This window comes from Anolis carolinensis, chromosome 4 (assembly GCF_035594765.1).
Source record: "Anolis carolinensis isolate JA03-04 chromosome 4, rAnoCar3.1.pri, whole genome shotgun sequence".
Taxonomy (NCBI): domain Eukaryota; kingdom Metazoa; phylum Chordata; class Lepidosauria; order Squamata; family Dactyloidae; genus Anolis; species Anolis carolinensis.
Genome location: NC_085844.1, coordinates 237,062,228 through 237,082,085, shown reverse-complemented (window position 1 = coordinate 237,082,085; position 19,858 = coordinate 237,062,228). Strand labels below are relative to the sequence as shown.

At 41.2% G+C, this 19,858-nt stretch overlaps 1 protein-coding gene across 7 annotated transcripts in view; it reads right to left on the bottom strand.

Moving 5' to 3' along the window:
* The window catches only part of znf831 (zinc finger protein 831), a 72,922-nt gene that overhangs the window by 35,753 nt on the left and 17,311 nt on the right, over nucleotides 1-19,858 (bottom strand). The window contains exon 1 of one of the 7 annotated variants that reach the window (XR_010005638.1): nucleotides 9,037-19,081. The exons of 2 other annotated variants lie outside the window; for them this stretch is intronic. The gene's annotated coding sequence lies outside the window, so the exon portion shown is untranslated. Of the gene's footprint in view, nucleotides 1-9,036; nucleotides 19,082-19,858 lie in introns of those variants that run through there. 4 more of the 7 variants (XR_010005637.1, XM_008122893.3, XM_062978987.1 and 1 more) reach the window with 4 other exon arrangements.

Here is a 19,858-nt window from a genome sequence, read left to right as displayed (position 1 = left end):
CAAACCACTCTCACTCTCAAGAAGTCCCTTCTAATGTTCACTCGAAATCTCCCTCCTATAATGTGGAACTACTAGGACTAGTTCTGCTCTCCAGGGCATAAGGAAACAAGTCTATACCCTCCTTTTTTTGCCAGCCCCACACCACCTCCTTATCAAGCTGAGTATGACCTGCTCCTTCAATCTCTCCTCATGTTTTGATCTATATACCACTGATCACCCTTATTGCTCTTCTCTGAACTACAATTGAACACAGCATTCCAGATGAGGCCTGACCAGCCCAGAATATAGCGAGACTAATTATTTCCCTGGGCTTGAAAACTATCCTTCTACTAATGCGGACTAAGATAACATTTGCATTCTCTACTGCAGAATCATACAGATGGTTCATGTTCAACACTAATCCCAAAATCCATTCTACTTGTACTACTACTACTACTACTACTACTACTACTACTACTACTACTACATAAAATGGAAGATATTGAAGAAACTGTAGCAATTAGGTTATGAATTCTGTACTGATAATTTACTGATGGAATAATGGAAAAATATGTGACTCAAATAAAAAATTGGATAATATGCTATTAAAGTGAATATTTATAAAATGAATTTTTAGAAAAAACTGTTATAAGACTATATTGTACATAATTTTGGTTTTAAACTAAGGATAAATTAACAAAAATATAGATGTTTAGGAGATAGGTTATGCAGGCCACAGAGTTTATTCTAGAATAAATCAAGACATTGTTTAGAATAAGTAATGGGAATGTGTTTGTGGGAAGGAAGGCCACTAGAATTGATAAATATAGTAAATATAGTACAAAATTGACATGTTAAGTTATTTTATTAGAAAAAGTTATTGTAGTTTTCTTAAGGTTTAGGGAGAAATAAATTTTGAGAATGACTAATTTTGCAGTTAATAATTATACTGAAATAAGGGGATACATGTTTTATGAGAAAAGCAATGTATAACTATGAATCTGCAACTGTATAAGGAAGATTGGGAGTTTTATTTTTTTCACTTCCTTCTTTCTTGTATTTTCTGACTTTCTTTTCCTTTTGATCTTATGCAAAATCCATTGCATTGTACATTTTAAAACTGATAATTAAAAAAAAAACAGTGAGGGCAGTATTGGCCACCATGGAACCCATAAACTAATGGTCCAAAGGCTGAAAAACAATCCCCCAACACTATCCTCTAAAACTGCTGCAACCAAGACAGAACAAAAACACTGGAAGGCAATGCCTCCATGTCCCATATCAGCCAAATGACCCAGAAGAATGCCAGAGGCACTGAAAGATCCAGGAGGACCAATAGAAAATCACTTCCTTTGTCCAGGTCCTGGTGTAGGTCATTCACCAAGGCTGCTTCTATCCCAAAACCAGGCCTGAACCTGATTGGATCAGAGTAAGATGAAAGTTCTTGATTTTCCATCAACAAGATTTTTCTCCCCATTCTAAACATCTGACTCTTCAGCATATTAGAACATGTACTTGCGAAATGAATTATAAACATGTGTACTTCCCAATCAAGCGTGAACAGACAAATTTCAAACATTCTGACATGTGTCATGGGTGTTATTTGCATACATATTCACTAGAGCAAGGCAAGAGACACTGCTCACCACAAAGAGATTAAGTGATACAAATATTAAGAGCAATTTAAAACTAAAGATGTCGGGGAAATGGTTTATAGACATGTGAACTTTCTTCCTTGATGCCTGCAAGAAGAACAAGAGAAAACTTGTGAGTATGCAGGAATCCCAAAACTTACCAAGGATTACTATAGTCCAGTATGAAATCCATTTGTAATGTGAAATATGGATAAATTATATTAAAGTCTGATACTGATCTCTCTTCATCTCCATACATCTGAATACTTTTGCCTACAATACCATGATTTAGAATAATTAAAATACAACAAAAATGGGACATTTTCTTTTTTTTTAGTCCTTTTACAGGCTCATAATATATATAGCTTCATCTAATTCTATGTTACCTAACTGTCTGTTAAAAGCAGAATTTTAAGCACCTTTTACTTTACTTGTCAGCTCTCCTATGACATAGTGTGCATGTGCTTTGTAACGGAGCTATGTCCTTCCCCACTTTATCTGATGGTGTTCCTATTCCAGACATTTCAGAACTTCATAAAGACATTATCACTATTTTATCACTATGTTGGAACTCCTAAACTCCTGAATTGCAGTATTTTACCATGAGTTGACACATTGCATCTAATTTAATTATCACCAATCTAGGAAGAATATAAGCTTCTTGAGCATTTGCCCAAAAGAGCATCTTAAAAAGCAAACATTTCATTGCAAATAATGTTAAAGCTATAATGGATTTTGATGATGATGATGATGATGATGATATCATCATCATCATTTTATTTGTTAATTAACTCTCCTAACGGCTCAAGGCAGGGTACAACACTGTCAAAACATATCAACATAAAATGCACACAACAAAACACATATATCAAAACACAGGTTACAAAGATCAACATGCAGTGGTAATAGAATGCAAATCCAAAACTCATGACTCAAAGCTATCTGGGTAGGCCTCCTGGAAGAGATGGGTCTTAAGTTTTGTCTTAAATTCTGACAGCTCGTTTAGCCCTTAGGAGTTCTTCCAGCAAGTCATTCCAGAGCCTTGGGGCAGCCAATGAAAAGGTCCTATAGGTTAAGGTTGCCAGTCCAGTTCTGGCAGGCTGGAAAAGCATCCCTCAAAGGACCTCAGTGTCCTAAGGGGAAGATTGTGCAGAAAAAGGCAATCCTATAGGTAACCTGGACCCAAACCATGCAGGGCTTTAAATTAAATTAACTTTCTTTTGAATAAAAACAATTGGCACAGCATCTTTTTAAAAAAAAAAGAAAAGAAAAAGAAAAATACTTCACTGGAGCATGGAATAGTCATACTAAAGTATACAAAGCCACCAAACCAGAGAGAAATACCTAAATCTCAACATAAATGAATGTGCAGAGAAATAATGAAGCTGGCATCAAGGGAGTGTTTCAAACAAATATCCCACTCAAAAGTACTTGAAATAACCTGTTTTACTTTATTTATGCAGAACCCAAAATTAATGGCACATGTGATTCTTCCCAAACTTGTTTAAATTCTAAGGCCTTTGCGTTATGAATAAACAAGAAGTTGAAACTGCACACTTCTTAGAAGTTCTTGTTACTAAGGAAAACAAAACCTATGTTTTCAGTGCACAAAATAAATAAAAATTTAGTTCCAAGGTAACTCTGAATTCCATAGCATCAATATATTATGGAAATTACCATAACTGTGAATGTATTTTTTCTCTTTTTATAATTTACAATGCAACAGGGGTTGCTCTTAATGCATTCCAACAATGAACCCTCTCCTTTTTTCATGTGCAGTGGAAAGAGATATACAGAACAATTGAACTCCATCATTAGAAATCTTTTATCCAATTTAACAACCTGAACATTTTTCTTATATCAACTGCCTTAATGAACTAAGATCCTTTCAGTTCTAGTATTTTATTTCCAACATTGATCTCCAGATTACGGAAAATCTACTAGGAATAATGGAAGCTACAGTTCTGTCTCCAGGGATGGAGAAGAGTACTTCTTGAGAACCTTTTCCCCTTCCGGATAAACATAGGGAAGTGGTATGCAAGGTCAGGGTCAGTCAGACATGGGGAGGGCCACACAGATACAACCTCACACCTTCAATAAATTACAAGGGCAAGGAAAAATCTCTCTTGCTAAAAACCTGAACAGATGCTTACAGAAAGCTTTAAAAATTAGGCCAAAAGTTGTCCTAGTTATTGTGAGCCTTCAAGTCATTTCTGACTTCTAATGGATTCTTGGTAAGATTTGTTTCTTACTTATCCAAAGCTAGTGAGTTCCTATGGATTTGAAACCTAGTCTCCTCGTGTTCTCGTTCAGGAAGCGGAAACTGCCAAGCCATGTCCTATTATAACATTCGATCTGCTCTTACTACCCCTATTGTCCAGAACACTCCTGGCAGAAGTGATGAATACTATTTAAAATTTCAAATAGAGGATAGAGAATCATGGATCACTGCAATGGTGGCTAAGTTTTGTGCTGCAGCTATAAAAATAAGGAGTCAGATTGTGGATGATTTTAGACTTCACATGTTTCAGACTCCACATAGATTTGTATATACCATGTTGTGGATATGTTATAAAAATGAAGCCAATTCTGTTGGATGTATATCTTGGACTTTCCACTTCTAATATTTAGAATTTCTTGTTTTAATGTTTCAAAAACCTCTGGTTTAAATATTTTAATATTTCAAACTTCTGATCTGAGACTGTAATAAATAAAAATATCCAAACCAATATAACACACTGAATTTCAAAGGAACTCTAGTGATTGGATTCTAAAAATTTAGGTTTCATTCATCAGTCATGGCAATTAATATTGATCCATTCTCCATTAATGTATGCAATCATATTCCAAAAGTATCTACGCTTAGCCATCATTATATTGAACTTATACTTTTAGGAAATTAATTTTGAGGAACTGTGCTCTTCAATCTGAATAGTTCTTAGAGACATTAATAGCTGGCTTTCTTGACTACAATGAACAAACACAACACCTGTAAAAAGGAAAAGTTCAATCGATGTGAATTTTACTAAGATGAACAATAAATACCTTTATAATAAAATATATTCTTTACTAGCAGTTATTGATCACATATAAAAAGAAGCAAGGGTAGTTTGTGTTCTTTAATCACAACTAGTGTACTAAATATTGATATCCAGAAATATAGAAATTTTTCAAAGCTAAGTATAGTTCTAACAGCTTATATTGCAGAATGTGATGTTTCCTGAATAACAGGAAATGATGTGGTAGCTGCATACTAAAATCACAAAATTACCCCAACTAATGACAGGTATAGTCTTGGATAGGCCTATAAAATCCAAACTAATCTGTTTCTTTTTTCTTTCTTTTTTTAATAATAATTTTTATTTGGGAAAAAACCTAACAGAAAGTCTACAAACATACACAAAAGGAAGAATACAAACCATAAGACAAAATACAAAGACAAAAAGACATCCATTCTCCTAGTATAAAAAAAACCACTACAACCACTAATCATTAGCTATGTACAAATCTAAAACACCTAATCTATGGTCTTTATATCCTCTACCTAATAGTTTTAGTCCCTCAGTTTTCAAGCTACTCTGCTTCTTAACAACTATATAAAAGCTATTTCATCTCCCATCCAAAATTAGCAATCTTATCAATTCAGCAGATAAGCATATATAACAGTTCTCCTTCAATAAATCTCTAATCAGGCACAGCCAAGACAACTGCTTTTGTTCCCATTTCAAGTGGGACAACCACCCACTACTGTTTCAATGGCCTTCTGTTTACAAAAAAGAATACTCGCAATCTTTGGAAATCATAAAAGCCACAAAAAGAATGGTACAATGTAATTCAGCATCAATTTTCACAAGCTCAAGCCTTATTCAGTACGGAAGGGCTCATGAATAGGATTGAAGCATTAGGATTTCTGACTCCACTTGCCTAAACCCCTTTCACGCATAAATGTCCCACTCTTCTCTGAGTGAACTATAAAAACAGAAAAGGACAAGGTCAATGCTTGTAGGGATTTCTTTTTTTTAACAGGATCTACTAACCAGAGCCTGGCATATCCTTAGAATGAAAAAACGTTGAACCTGGAAATTTGTTCAGTATAACAAAACTGTTCAGATTACACCAAATATCCATACTGTATATTGTTTTCTGTTGTTCAAACTTTCTTCATTTCCTGACTATAATTCAGGATTGTAGTGCTGTTATGTCGTCACTGGCATTATTAAATTAAAATTGTAAATCATTTAGGAATCTAAAAGCACCTCCATGTCTATCTTCTGTCCATGCAGAGATGGTGGCAGGGTATAAATAAAGTATTATTATTATTATTATTATTATTATTATTATTATAAACAACAATAACTCAAAACAATGAACAGTTTACAAACATATAGTCCCACCACCAAGGCCTAAATAAGTATCATTTCCTTTACCATAAATTTATGAGTCAACCAGTAAACAAATGTTATATCCAAATTTCTGACCAACAAGATTGTATTGTTTTCTCTTATCACTTTCTAAAATACATTTAATGAAAACTGACCAATATGAATCAAATTCTTTATAATAACAATTTGCCATTACTTTCAAATCAGGCTAACTACTGTCACTATTAGTACAAAGTATATGGCTGCTCCCTAACAGTAATAAGAACATGTTATTACCACTTTTGCAGTGATCTCAGGAGACAATACATACAGCTTTCTATTCTGTATACAATATTGTGTGACAGTACAGCATATTTTCAGGTGCAAATCGATGTTACATAGAACAAGGTAGAAAAGAGTGCAGATTTCTTTGCTGGAGCAGAGATCTCTCTCTAGCTACCCATTTTAATGTGTACCCATTTTACCTACAAAATCGTTTACTTCTGACACTTCCCCCTTTAAACTTCATTGCTGAAACTGACATTATGGTCCAGTGTCTTATAATTAAGTATCAATTTTAGTTTTACAGTAAAGTCAATACAGGCAGTTACCAAGTTACAAACATCCAACTTACAAAGGACTCATAGTTAAGAACAGGATTGAGACAACAGGAAGTGAGAAAAATCTGCCCCTAGGAAGGGAAATTCTGAAGGAGTTATCATGGGGAAAAGATGTCTCAGCGGAAGCTATCTCACCAATCTTTGTTTCCACAACAAGTCAATTTTTGCAAAATCTAATTATCACAGGGACAGAAAGTGAGGTGAAATCTTCTGAGACAGCAAAACAAACATAACAGGGGTGCTAACCCTTCCCTATGCTTTTTTAATTGTTTATTTTCTTCCAACTCTTTGTGACCTCATGGACCAGCCAATGCCAGTGCTCCCTGTCAGCTGTCACCACCCCAGCTCCTTCAAGGTCAAGCCAGTCACTTCAAGGATACCATCCATCAATCTTGCCCTATGCTATCCAAAGCTAACATATACACTATATATATTTGGCCAGAGTTACACTTAAAAATGTACCTGTTCTGACTTACAAACAAATTTAACTTAAGAACAAACCTACAGAAGCCAACTTGTTCTTGGGGACTGCCTGTATTCACAAATGGCTTATTTAAAAAAAAAAACACTACTGTCCAGACTTGTGTACTGGCATAATTCCATAGCTGTAATGCAGTACATCCATGAATTTGAGTTCATTACTGGTTGGGTATCCCTTATCTGGTAATTCAAAATCCTCCAAAATTGTCCATAAGGATGACTGAGATAATGATAACTTGGTTTTGTGATACTTCAATTTACAAAAACTTTTTTTCACACACAAAATGATTAAATGTTGTGTGCATAAAACTACCTTTAGTCTATGTGTTCAGGTTGAGTATCACTTAACCTAAAATCTGAAATACTCCAAAATCCAAAACTGTCCATTAGGATAGATGAGCTAGTGATACCATTGCCTTCTTGTGGTTCAACATAACTAACTTTGTTTCATGAGCAAAATTATTTAAAATGTTGTATAAAATGTAAATGAAATATAAATGAATATTATGTTTACATTTGGGTCCCACATTCAAAATATCTCATTACGTATACATATGCAGCAAATAAAGGGATTCCAAAATCACAAAAATACAAAATCCAAGAATTTTGGATAAGGGATACTCAACTTGTATAAGGTATATATGAAACATAAATGAATTTCTTGTTTAGACCTTGGACCACTTCAAAGATCTCATTATGTATATGCAAGAACTGAAAATATCCAAGAAAATCCAAAATACGTCTGGTTCCAAGCATTTAGGATAATGAATACTCAACCTGTACAAGGCTATGCTGTTTCTGGCTCCCTTTACTAACAAACTAGCCTCCTAGCAACATATTTTTAAGTTGACAGTAACTGAGGAAGCTCATATTCTTGGGCTTTATTCCATTTGAAGTCATTATATATTTTATCAATTGAGAAATGTTGATTATCTTCTAAGGAACTGGTTTTAAGATTTACGAGAGACAGCCATCTCCACACTGTAATATCAATTTGTGCTAGGAATTATAATCTGGAGTGGTAAAATAAAGCTGCTTAAGGACATTTATAAAACATTTTTCAGTAGTGGTAGCCCAGACTTTCTTCAGGTACTATCAATAAATATTGGAAGGAAACTTTTTTCTAATGACATATTTTAACAAACAAACATTTGTATCCAAGGTTCACTTACATTATAAAAGCTAGTTTAGATAATATATCAGGAAGACAGAGGAAATTATTACAAAGGCTACAGAACAAATTATAGAATTGTCTGTTTATATTCCAAAGGTAAATATATCATTTTAAAGGATTGCTGCTTAATTCTTCTCTCTTGATTATCTGAAAAGCTGAAACATTAGAAAGATTGATTTCTAGCATTAAAAGCATGCAAGAAATTTTTGTTTAAGGGGCCTTTTACTATTTAAACAATGTTATTTTAATATGACCCCCACCCCCCACCCCGGCGTATTAATTCTAGGAATAGCCTTCATTTAAATTGAACTGAATAAGGACAATATTACTGCTGGAAATTAATTTCAGATCAGTTTTCAGAGGAAACTAAATTTAGCTTGTGTCCTATTTTTCCAACATGTTGCACAAACAAGAGGCTTCTTGCAATTAATATTTGAAATTTCTTTTTGTAAAATTCACAGTCAGCTTTCTCCAATTAAGAGTTTGAAGTCCGTAGTCCTGTACCACACTAACAGACATGTATATTTCTCTTTGAAGACAACCATCTTTATTCATATTTCAAAGTTTGCAAAGCTCAAGCAAAGGATACTAAATATATATTGAAGAAAAAGCCCTAATGCAGATTTCTTTTGTAAATATTCTATGAATATCAGGGGAAAAGCAGTTCTTCCATCTCATCCTAGCAGTCTCTGTATCAAACCATCCACAGCGAAATTAACCTGCTCTGTTCTTGTCAGAATCTCATCAAATATATACGCCCTAAAATTAACAACGTATCTGTTGCTAACCTTTAGATGGCCAAGTCCGTAGGCCAGAAGGGTGCTTCAGACTTCACTGAAAACAGGTTGGAACAAAGAGAAGCCCGAGTTGCCTTTTAGATTTTTTCCTCTCCTGTGTTTTCTTTTCTTATGTGCAAAAGATGCACAGAAGATTTTCTGAGAAAAGAAGAAGAGGGTTATTTCAGCCCACACTTGGTTTGGGGAGAGTTTAATAGCTCTAGCTAGTAATATGGTTTTCCTGCTACAGCGTCTGTACTACTGCAGTTCTGTGTGGGCGTAAAGAAATGACTCGACTGGGTTTCAAAACCATTAGAGCAACAGTTGCAAAGATTAAAAAAAAACTATCAGGTGCAAATGAAAAACTCTTTTCCCTTGCACTCTCTTACCACTCTTTTAATCAAAGGGCTTCATCTACTTATGTAAAGCACAAGAAGTAATAGAAAACCACAGGAACAACCTTACTTTCTTTCAATAAATGTTTTATGGGTTACCTATGTGACCACTTTACAAGATTTCAAAATTACATTGCAATCATTTTCTCCTTTAGGCTCCCTGTAATCATTATCAATTATCTATTTAGTAGTAAAAAAAATTCTGTCTGTTTGAATGCTACACTAATTATACAGCCAAAGAGCACCCACACATAACAGGAAGGGATCAACAGTCCCAGGGTAACACCAAAGTTTTCAAAAGCACCATGCACAGACAAAGATACAATCATAGCATGGAAAATAAGAACAATCCACTTGCCAACACAAGTTCAGTGAGGGTACTCAAATTCTGCAGAATAAAAGCTCATGTAAAAGGAAAATGGAAGACATTGATGGCCTCCAGAACAAACTGGAATCAACACTTCAACGCATGCATACTACAGATGCAATGGATCATTTCTTATAATCAGTGGCTCTCAACCTTTGGTCCTCCAGGTATTTTGGACTTCATCTCCCACAATTCCTAACAGCTGGTAAATTGGCTGGGATTTTTGGGAGCTGAAGTTCAAAACACGTGGAGGACCAAAGGTTGAGAAAAAAGGTCTTATATAGTTCTACAAATATTTAGTCATGCTTGATTTGTTGGGTGACAACACAGACAAAACAGACCCATTTGTACAAACAGGTATAGGCAGCAAGAAGAATACAAAAAAAATCTGTATATCTATGTATACAAAGATCTATCTGTTTCAAATGCGAGCTCCCAGGATATCTACAACTATATATGCATATGGGGACATATGTGACCTCGGACAAGAGTTTTCTTTTTCCTGTTCTTCCTTCTGAAACATACTTACATAGTGAAGGGCCTTCTGGTGCCACATACACACCCTAATCATAATCCCTACAAGATAAATCTTGTAGAGGCCTTCAAACCAGTAACCACTTTTTCTATTTCTCCCCTTTTTCTTCCCTCTCAAGATATTTATTAGAAACTTACCTCAGAATTTTCGACACAATGAATGATCATGTATACTTCTCAGGCAGGATATTTTCAAATTGTTTCATGCATAAACAAGCATACTTCTGCATACCTAGGGGAAAACCCTGAACATAGCTGCAGACCTTTTCACTTCCCATTATTTATTTTAAGATATGCATATCTCATCTATCATGTATAGCTTATCTAGGCAATGTGTTGTTATGAATTCCATAATCTGAATTCACTTTTACAGGGAATTGTGATGTAAATCTAATAGCTAATCTCACCTAGGGTGAGATTAATTGCTGACTTAACATGCAACATCCAATTCAGCAGGTCTATTCTACTGAAATTATTCCACAAGGTAAATGGTCCTTTAAAAAACCAATTGTTATGAGTGAGCACATCAGAAGAAATACAATAAAAACCTAAATTATTGAAGGTTTACCATCCAAATTTATTATTATTTATTTATTTCAATTATTTATACCCCGCCCTTCTCACCCGAGGGGACTCAGGGCGGCTTACAAGTGGCAATTGATGCCGTTACACTGATATACAATAAACTAAAACGATTAAAACAGTTAAAACAGTCATAAAATAGTCATAAAATACAATATACAAGTTTAAAACAATGCAAAGTGCTTATGCTGATTAAGGGAATTTCATCACTGAGGACTTAGGGCCCTTCAGACCCTATATCCCAGTTTTCCTGTTTATCCCAGATCATCTGGCAGTGGGGCTCATATAATCCAGTTTAATGCAGAAAACCTGGGATCAGATCCTGAGATATAGGGCCTGTATGGAAGGATCCTCAGTTCAGCCACAGCACTGCTAAAATCTCATCCGTAACCTTTAAATAGTATTTTTCAATGCATAATGGATACACTGCCAAACTGCATTCTTACAACAATGCTGGAGGCAAGACAAGCATTACTATTGCCATATTTCTGATGCTTGTTGACAGTGGATTCGCTATCACATGTCAGTAGTTACAAGAACTGTTCAAAGTACTTGCATGTTCACTGTAACAATAAATATAACAAGTGGCAACTTATTTGGGATTTTTAGCTTCAAAGTACAAAAATGTATATTCCTCATATACAAATTTATATACACCTGTAACATCCTATAATTCTGGAATTTCTTTTGAAATTTGTTTCAAAGAATTGATATAACTTTAACCAGATATGCATCACATTATGAGAAAAACTTTAGAATCCTAGAATTGGAAGAGATTCTAAAGATTGGGTCCAATCCCCTGCCATCGGGTCCCTGCCATACAGAAACACACAATCAAAGCACTCCCAATGATGGCCATCCAAAGAGACTCCACCACACTCTGAGGCAGCATATTCCACTGACAAACAGCTCCCATCATCAGGAAGTTCTTCCTAATGTTTAGGTGGAATCTCTTTTCTTGTCATTTGATTGAATCCACTGTTCCATCTGCCATCTCTAGAGCAGCAGATAAAAAGCTTGCCCCTATCCTCAATGTGATGCCCTATTAAATAGTTGCACAAGGTTATTGTGTCTCCTCTTAACCTTATCTTCTCCAAGTTAACTATACCTAGCCTCCTGAGCCGCTTCTGGTAGGAGTTGGCTTCCAAACCTTTGGTCATTTTGGTTGCCCTTCTTTAGATACGTGCCAGCTTGTTCAGAGAAGGGTGACCAAAATCACAAAAGGTGTTATTCTGTTCTTCCAACCATGGACTGTGCACTACTGTACAGCAATGCCTGCCTCTTCTTATCTCTATACATCACCTGGAATTATGGTAAGAAATGGACTGGCAGCCAGTGGAACTGCTGTAACCAAGGTGTTCTGTACTCCCCTATAGCCAACACAGTCAACAATCTGACTGCAGCTCTTTGGTCCAATTTAAGTTTCTGAGCACCTGGCAAAGATAGCCCTATCTAGAATGCATTACAATAACCCAAATAGGATATGCCAAAGCATGTGTTGCCATGACCAAATCCAATTTCTCCATAAACAGAAACAATTGGCAAACTAGTTTTAACTGGGCAAAAGTACTCCTGGTCACTCTCAAATTGCAAACTTGCATTTTCATGGAAAGCATGCTGCTGCTCAGTCGTTTAGTCATCTCCGACTCTTCGTGACCTCATGGACCAGTCCACACCAGAGTTCCCTGTCGGCCGTCACCGCCCCCAGTTCCTTCAAGGTCAACCCAGTCACTTCAAGGATACCGTCCATCCATCTTGCCCTTGGTCGGCATAATCACACCTAATATCTCATTATTACAAGCAAAATTCTGAGACCATTTAACCATATATTAACTTGGCCATCTTCCATTTATGTTTTCAACAGCAATGCATATATTATTCAATCAAATGGACAATATCTAGTTATTCCTGAACTAGAAAGTAAAGTACTTTAAAATTACAATGATAGTGTTATGGTTGAGCCTCATGGCTCTGCTACTGGGAGACGTGGGCGTAAGACTCTTCGAGAGTCAGATACTCTCGAGGAGCGAGAAAGAAAGCGGCTGCGAGATATCTTTGCAGAACCATCTGACGAGGATGATTTTGAAGGGTTTACTGAGAGAATGGAGGAAGAGATGGTTAGCTCGGAAGAAGATGATATGGAATGGACTCGTGTAAGGGAGGATTTGGGTGCCACTGGCAATGATAGAATGGAAGGCGATTGGGGACCTTCAGGATTAGATCCATGGGCAAGCTGGAGGGATGGGACGGGATCCACAGCTGGGGATGCTGTGGGGCGTAGTCAGAGGTGTTCCAGCTCTGATGAGGAAAGTGATGAGGAAACGCCCGGGCTAAGGAGGGCAGCTGATAGTGATGAGGACTTGTAACTGGCATAAAATGGGGTTTGGGAGCAATAGCAAATTGCGTTGGGCAAGGTAATCTGGACGAACGCTTGGGATCTGTGTGGGAAGTTTCCTGAAGACGGGTGTGTTTCGTTTGCTGACTACGTAAGTTATCTCGGACATTGGGCTCAGACGGCGGGAGGAATTGTGTGGGGTTTTGTTGTGCAACCTCTGCTTAATCTTAATAGCTTTGACCTTCCGTCGTCTTCTTGACGGACGCCATCTGCTTGTACTGGACATACGGACTGCTTGACTACGGCTTCGGATACTCCTACCTGTATTGGACCTGGTGAACTACAAACGTCTGCATCTACCTTACGACCTTCGGAACGGATTTGGGACCTCGCTGACTGCTAAGCCCTCGTCTGCTGAGTTTGTATCGGGAATCTGTCTGCTGTGTGGAGGAGTAACCTTTAAAGTTACTCAGAACATAGTTTTGGCAGCAGAGAAGTTTCTGCTGCCAATTAGTTGCATTCCTTTGAACTCTTTGTTCACCAGCTTCTGTTTTGTTTGTTCCCAGGCTGAAGCAAGCTGTTTTGATTTTACCCGGATTAAACTCCGGTTTAATCCGGTTTATCTTTTGAACGTTTTTCTTGCCCCTTTTTACTTTTTAGGCTAGTGTTTGCCTAGCCCTTGTCTTTTACGGGCATTTTGAGTGCTGTAACTCCAATAAACTCTGTTATCTTTTATCTTGTGGCGTTCTGTCCTTGACAGATAGTAATTAGCTCTTCGGCCACATTGAGTCCCCACAGGGAAAAAGGTGGGGTATAAATAAAGTTAATAATAATAATAATAATAATAATAATAATAACAACAACTACTACTACTACTGCTTTGGTGGTTTGGAACAGGAATAGGAAGTAATTGCTTTTTGTGTTGTCAAAGGCTTTCATGGCCGGGATCACAGGGTTGTTGTATGTTTTCCAGGCTGTATGGCCATGTTCCAGAAGTATTCTCTCCTGACGTTTTGTCCACATCTATGGTACCTCACAACCTCTGAGGATGCCTGCCATAGATGTGGGCGAAACGTCTGGAAAGAATACTTCTGGAACATGGCCATACAGCCCGGAAAACATACAACCTATAATTGCTTTTTCTAATGGGAGTTTTCAAAGCTCTGCCCTAGCTTTAGCATGACTTATTTGTCTCAGAAACAGAAGGTCAGGAGTCATTATTTCCTGACAAGCTGATGCGTACACACCCAAAAATAAAAATAATTGTATTTCATTTTAAATTATTCTCTAGCAAAATAAACAAATTCACTCAGAATTCATAGTTGTGTGTAGGCTTAAAGACACAACTAGCAATGACTATTAAATCACTCATAATCACCAGAATTTTATTTGGCAAAAATCCAAAGCACCATGGAAACTACAGTAACTACTAGGCTTGATCGATCCATGAAAAATTTGATTCTAAACTCGTTTCAAAACTAGAGGGGGCAGTTTTTCGTTTTTGTTGCTAATAACGAATTTGGCCCCCAAAATTTTTCGAAATTAACGAAAATTCGTTATTTTCAAAATTAATTCGTTAATGGCGGACGCGCATGCGCGGTGGCCCAAAAACAGCCCGAAGGGGGGGGGACTTAGGGGGCTCTCCCACCCTCATTTTTTGAGTGATCTTCTTCAAACTTGGTACAGTGGTAGAACACATTTAACACTGATAGCTCACCAAAATGTGGAACGTTTCCCTTATCCTCTGATTTTTGGCAAATTTTCATAGCTTTTATAATAAACCATTTTTTAATAATTGCAGAAATCTGTTCCTGGTTTGAAAGTCTTATTTCCTGTTAAATTGGGTTGTCTTTACTGTGAAAGTCATTGCTCTACTTCAGAAACTTTGTTTTTGTGGCTGAAACTTTGTTAAATTGGTGTAGTCCCTGCATATGTGTGTGTGTTACTGTATTTACAAATTAACCCCCAAATATCATGATGTATTGAAAACATTGACTACAAAAATGCGTTGGATAATCCAGAACATTGGATAAGCGAGTGTTGGATAAGTGAGACTCTACTGTATATTGTTTTTGCATGGCAGAATGGCGTTGGACTGGATGGTCTCTTCTAGCTTTATGATTCTATGATGTTTGGTGCCATGTTTCTATGATTCTATCATTTTGTTGTCGAGCAATTTAGAACAGTATTGGATACCTGTAACTGTTTCTTTGAGTGGTGTTCTGTGGAAACACAACCCGCCCATCCTCCCCGCTGATTTCATGAAAAGAAAAGAAAAGAAAGAAAAAGCCACATCCGGCAAGGCCCACACACTGAAATACTAGGCCGGCCACCGTTGGCCGGCACGCTTCCCTGACAGGAAGAAAGAGGGGCCGCCGCCCCAAAGAAGGCTTCTGTGCAAGATTGCACAAAGGGGTAAAGAACGACAGCCGCGAGAGAAGAGAGAGGCGGTGCATCGTGGGAAACACGTTGACCACGTAGGCCGACAAGGCCCACACGTTGAAATACTAGGCCGGCCACCGTTGGCCGGCACGCTTCCCTGTGAGGAAGAAAGAGGGGCCGCCGCCCCAAAGGAGGCTTCTGTGCAAAATCGCATAAAGGGGTAAAGAACGACAGCCGTGAAAGAAGAGGAAAGGGAAGCGGTGCATAGTGGGAAACATGTCCACCACGTAGGCCAAAAAGGCCCACACTTTAAAATACTGCCACCGTTGGCCGGCACACTTCCCTGTGAGGAAGAAAGAGGGGCCGCCGCCCCAAAGGAGGCTTCTGTGCAAAATCGCATAAAGGGGTAAAGAACGACAGCCGTGAAAGAAGAGGAAAGGGAAGCGGTGCATAGTGGGAAACATGTCCACCACGTAGGCCAAAAAGGCCCACACTTTAAAATACTGCCACCGTTGGCCGGCACGCTTCCCTGTGAGGAAGAAAGAGGGGCCGCCGCCCCAAAGGAGGCTTCTGTGCAAAATCGCACAAAGGGGTAAAGAACGACAGCCGGCGAGAGAAGAGAGATGCGGTGCATCGTGGGAAACTCGACCACGTAGGCCGAGAGGCAGCAAAAAGAAAAGAAAAGAAAAGAAAGAAAAAAGCCACAGGCGACAAGGCCCATACATTAAGCCGGGCCGGCCACTGTTTGCCGGCACGCATCCCTGAGAGAGAGAGAGAGAAAAAAAACCAGAGGACACCGCCCCAAAGGAGGCTTCTGTGCAAAATCGCATAAAGGGCTAAAGAACGACAGCCGCGAGAGAAGAGAGATGCGGTGCATCGGGGGAAACATGTCGACCACGTAGGCCGACAAGGCCCATACTTTTAAATACTAGGCCGGCCACCGTTGGCCGGCACGCTTCCCAGACAGGAAGTAAGAGGGGCCGCCGCCCCAAAGGAGGCTTCGGTGCAAACTCGCTCAAAGGGCTAAAGAACGACAGCCGCGAGAGAAGAGGAAAGGGAAGCGGTGAGTAGTGGGAAACACGTCGACCACGTAGGCCGAGAGGCAGCAAAAACAAAAGAAAAGAAATAAAAAGCCACAGGCGACAAGGCCCATACTTTAAGCCGGGCCGGCCACAGTTTGCCGGCACGCATCCCCGGGAGAGAGAAAAAAACAGAGGACACCGCCCCAAAGGAGGCTTCGGTGCAAACTCGCATAAAGGGGTAAAGAACGACAGCCGCGAGAGAAGAGAGAGGCGGTGCATCGGGGGAAACTCGGCCACGTAGGCCGAGAGGCAGCAAAGACCAAAGAAAAGACAGAAGAAGCCACGGCCAAAAAGGCCCACACTTTAAAATACTAGGCCGGCCACCGTTGGCCGGCACGCTTCCCAGACAGGAAGAAAGAGGGGCCGCCGCCCCAAAGGAGGCTTCGGTGCAAACTCTCATAAAGGGGTAAAGAACGACAGCCGGCGAGAGAAGAGAGAGGCAGTGCATCGGGGGAAACTCAGCCACGTAGGCCGAGAGGCAGCAAAGACCAAAGAAAAGACAGAAAAAGCCACGGCTGAAAAGGCCCACACTTTAAAATACTAGGCCGGCCACCGTTGGCCGGCACGCTTCCCAGACAGGAAGAAAGAGGGGCCGCCGCCCCAAAGGAGGCTTCGGTGCAAACTCGCATAAAGGGGTAAAGAACGACAGCCGGCGAGAGAAGAGAGAGGCGGTGCATCGGGGGAAACTCGGCCACGTAGGCCGAGAGGCAGCAAAGACCAAAGAAAAGACAGAAGAAGCCACGGCCGAAAAGGCCCACACTTTAAAATACTAGGCCGGCCACCGTTGGCCGGCACGCTTCCCAGACAGGAAGAAAGAGGGGCCGCCGCCCCAAAGGAGGCTTCGGTGCAAACTCGCATAAAGGGGTAAAGAACGACAGCCGGCGAGAGAAGAGAGAGGCGGTGCATCGGGGGAAACTCGGCCACGTAGGCCGAGAGGCAGCAAAGACCAAAGAAAAGACAGAAGAAGCCACGGCCGAAAAGGCCCACACTTCAAAATACTAGGCCGGCCACCGTTGGCCGGCACGCTTCCCAGACAAGAAGAAAGAGGGGCCGCCGCCCCAAAGGAGGCTTCGGTGCAAACTCGCATAAAGGGGTAAAGAACGACAGCCGGCGAGAGAAGAGAGAGGCGGTGCATCGGGGGAAACTTGGCCACGTAGGCCGAGAGGCAGCAAAGACCAAAGAAAAGACAGAAGAAGCCACGGCCGAAAAGGCCCACACTTCAAAATACTAGGCCGGCCACCGTTGGCCGGCACGCTTCCCAGACAGGAAGAAAGAGGGGCCGCCGCCCCAAAGGAGGCTTCGGTGCAAACTCGCATAAAGGGGTAAAGAACGACAGCCGGCGAGAGAAGAGAGAGGCGGTGCATCGGGGGAAACTCGGCCACGTAGGCCGAGAGGCAGCAAAGACCAAAGAAAAGACAGAAGAAGCCACGGCCGAAAAGGCCCACACTTTAAAATACTAGGCCGGCCACCGTTGGCCGGCACGCTTCCCAGACAGGAAGAAAGAGGGGCCGCCGCCCCAAAGGAGGCTTCGGTGCAAACTCGCATAAAGGGGTAAAGAACGACAGCCGGCGAGAGAAGAGAGAGGCAGTGCATCGGGGGAAACTCGGCCACGTAGGCCGAGAGGCAGCAAAGACCAAAGAAAAGACAGAAGAAGCCACGGCCGAAAAGGCCCACACTTCAAAATACTAGGCCGGCCACCGTTGGCCGGCACGCTTCCCAGACAGGAAGAAAGAGGGGCCGCCGCCCCAAAGGAGGCTTCGGTGCAAACTCGCATAAAGGGGTAAAGAACGACAGCCGGCGAGAGAAGAGAGAGGCGGTGCATCGGGGGAAACTCGGCCACGTAGGCCGAGAGGCAGCAAAGACCAAAGAAAAGACAGAAGAAGCCACGGCCGAAAAGGCCCACACTTTAAAATACTAGGCCGGCCACCGTTGGCCGGCACGCTTCCCAGACAGGAAGAAAGAGGGGCCGCCGCCCCAAAGGAGGCTTCGGTGCAAACTCTCATAAAGGGGTAAAGAACGACAGCCGCGAGAGAAGAGAGAGGCGGTGCATCGGGGGAAACTCGGCCACGTAGGCCGAGAGGCAGCAAAGACCAAAGAAAAGACAGAAGAAGCCACGGCCAAAAAGGCCCACACCCTGAAATACTAGGCCGGCCACAGTGGGCCGGCACGCTTCCCAGAGACAGAGAGAGAAGAAAAAAACCAGGAAATGTGGGCCCAAGCCCCTCAGACCCGGGGGGCCGGCCACCGTTGGCCGGCCCCACGCCCACACCGCTGAACCCACAGGGGGAAGGGCATGCTTTCTTAACGTCTGCTTTCGAAATGTGGGCCCAAGCCCCTCTGACCCGGGGGGCCGGCCACCGTTGGCCGGCCCCACGCCCACACCGCTGAACCCACAGGGGGAAGGGCATGCTTTCTTAACGTCTGCTTTCGAAATGTGGGCCCAAGCCCCTCAGACCCGGGGGGCCGGCCACCGTTGGCCGGCCCCACGCCCACACCGCTGAACCCACAGGGGGAAGGGCATGCTTTCTTAACGTCTGCTTTCGAAATGTGGGCCCAAGCCCCTCAGACCAGGGGGGCCGGCCACCGTTGGCCGGCCCCACGCCCACACCGCTGAACCCACAGGGGGAAGGGCATGCTTTCTTAACGTCTGCTTTCGAAATGTGGGCCCAAGCCCCTCTGACCCGGGGGGCCGGCCACCGTTGGCCGGCCCCACGCCCACACCGCTGAACCCGCAGGGGGAAGGGCATGCTTTCTTAACGTCTGCTTTCGAAATGTGGGCCCAAGCCCCTCAGACCCGGGGGGCCGGCCACCGTTGGCCGGCCCCACGCCCACACCGCTGAACCCACAGGGGGAAGGGCATGCTTTCTTTACGTCTGCTTTTGAAATGTGGGACCACTCCCCTTAGACCAGGGCGGCCAGCCACTGTTGGCCGGCCCCACGCCCACCCCCCACAACCCATGACACAAAGATACACTCCATAACAGCAAACCGTCAAGCCTCTGGAAAAATCTAGCCATTTCTGTAGTCAATGATTCCATTATATTGTGATATTTTGCAGCCAAATTCATAAAGTAAGCAATAGCAACATATCATTTCAGCATATAGAACGACTTCTTATGTCTCCTTGGTTGTATAACATGAATTTATGGTGCTTTAT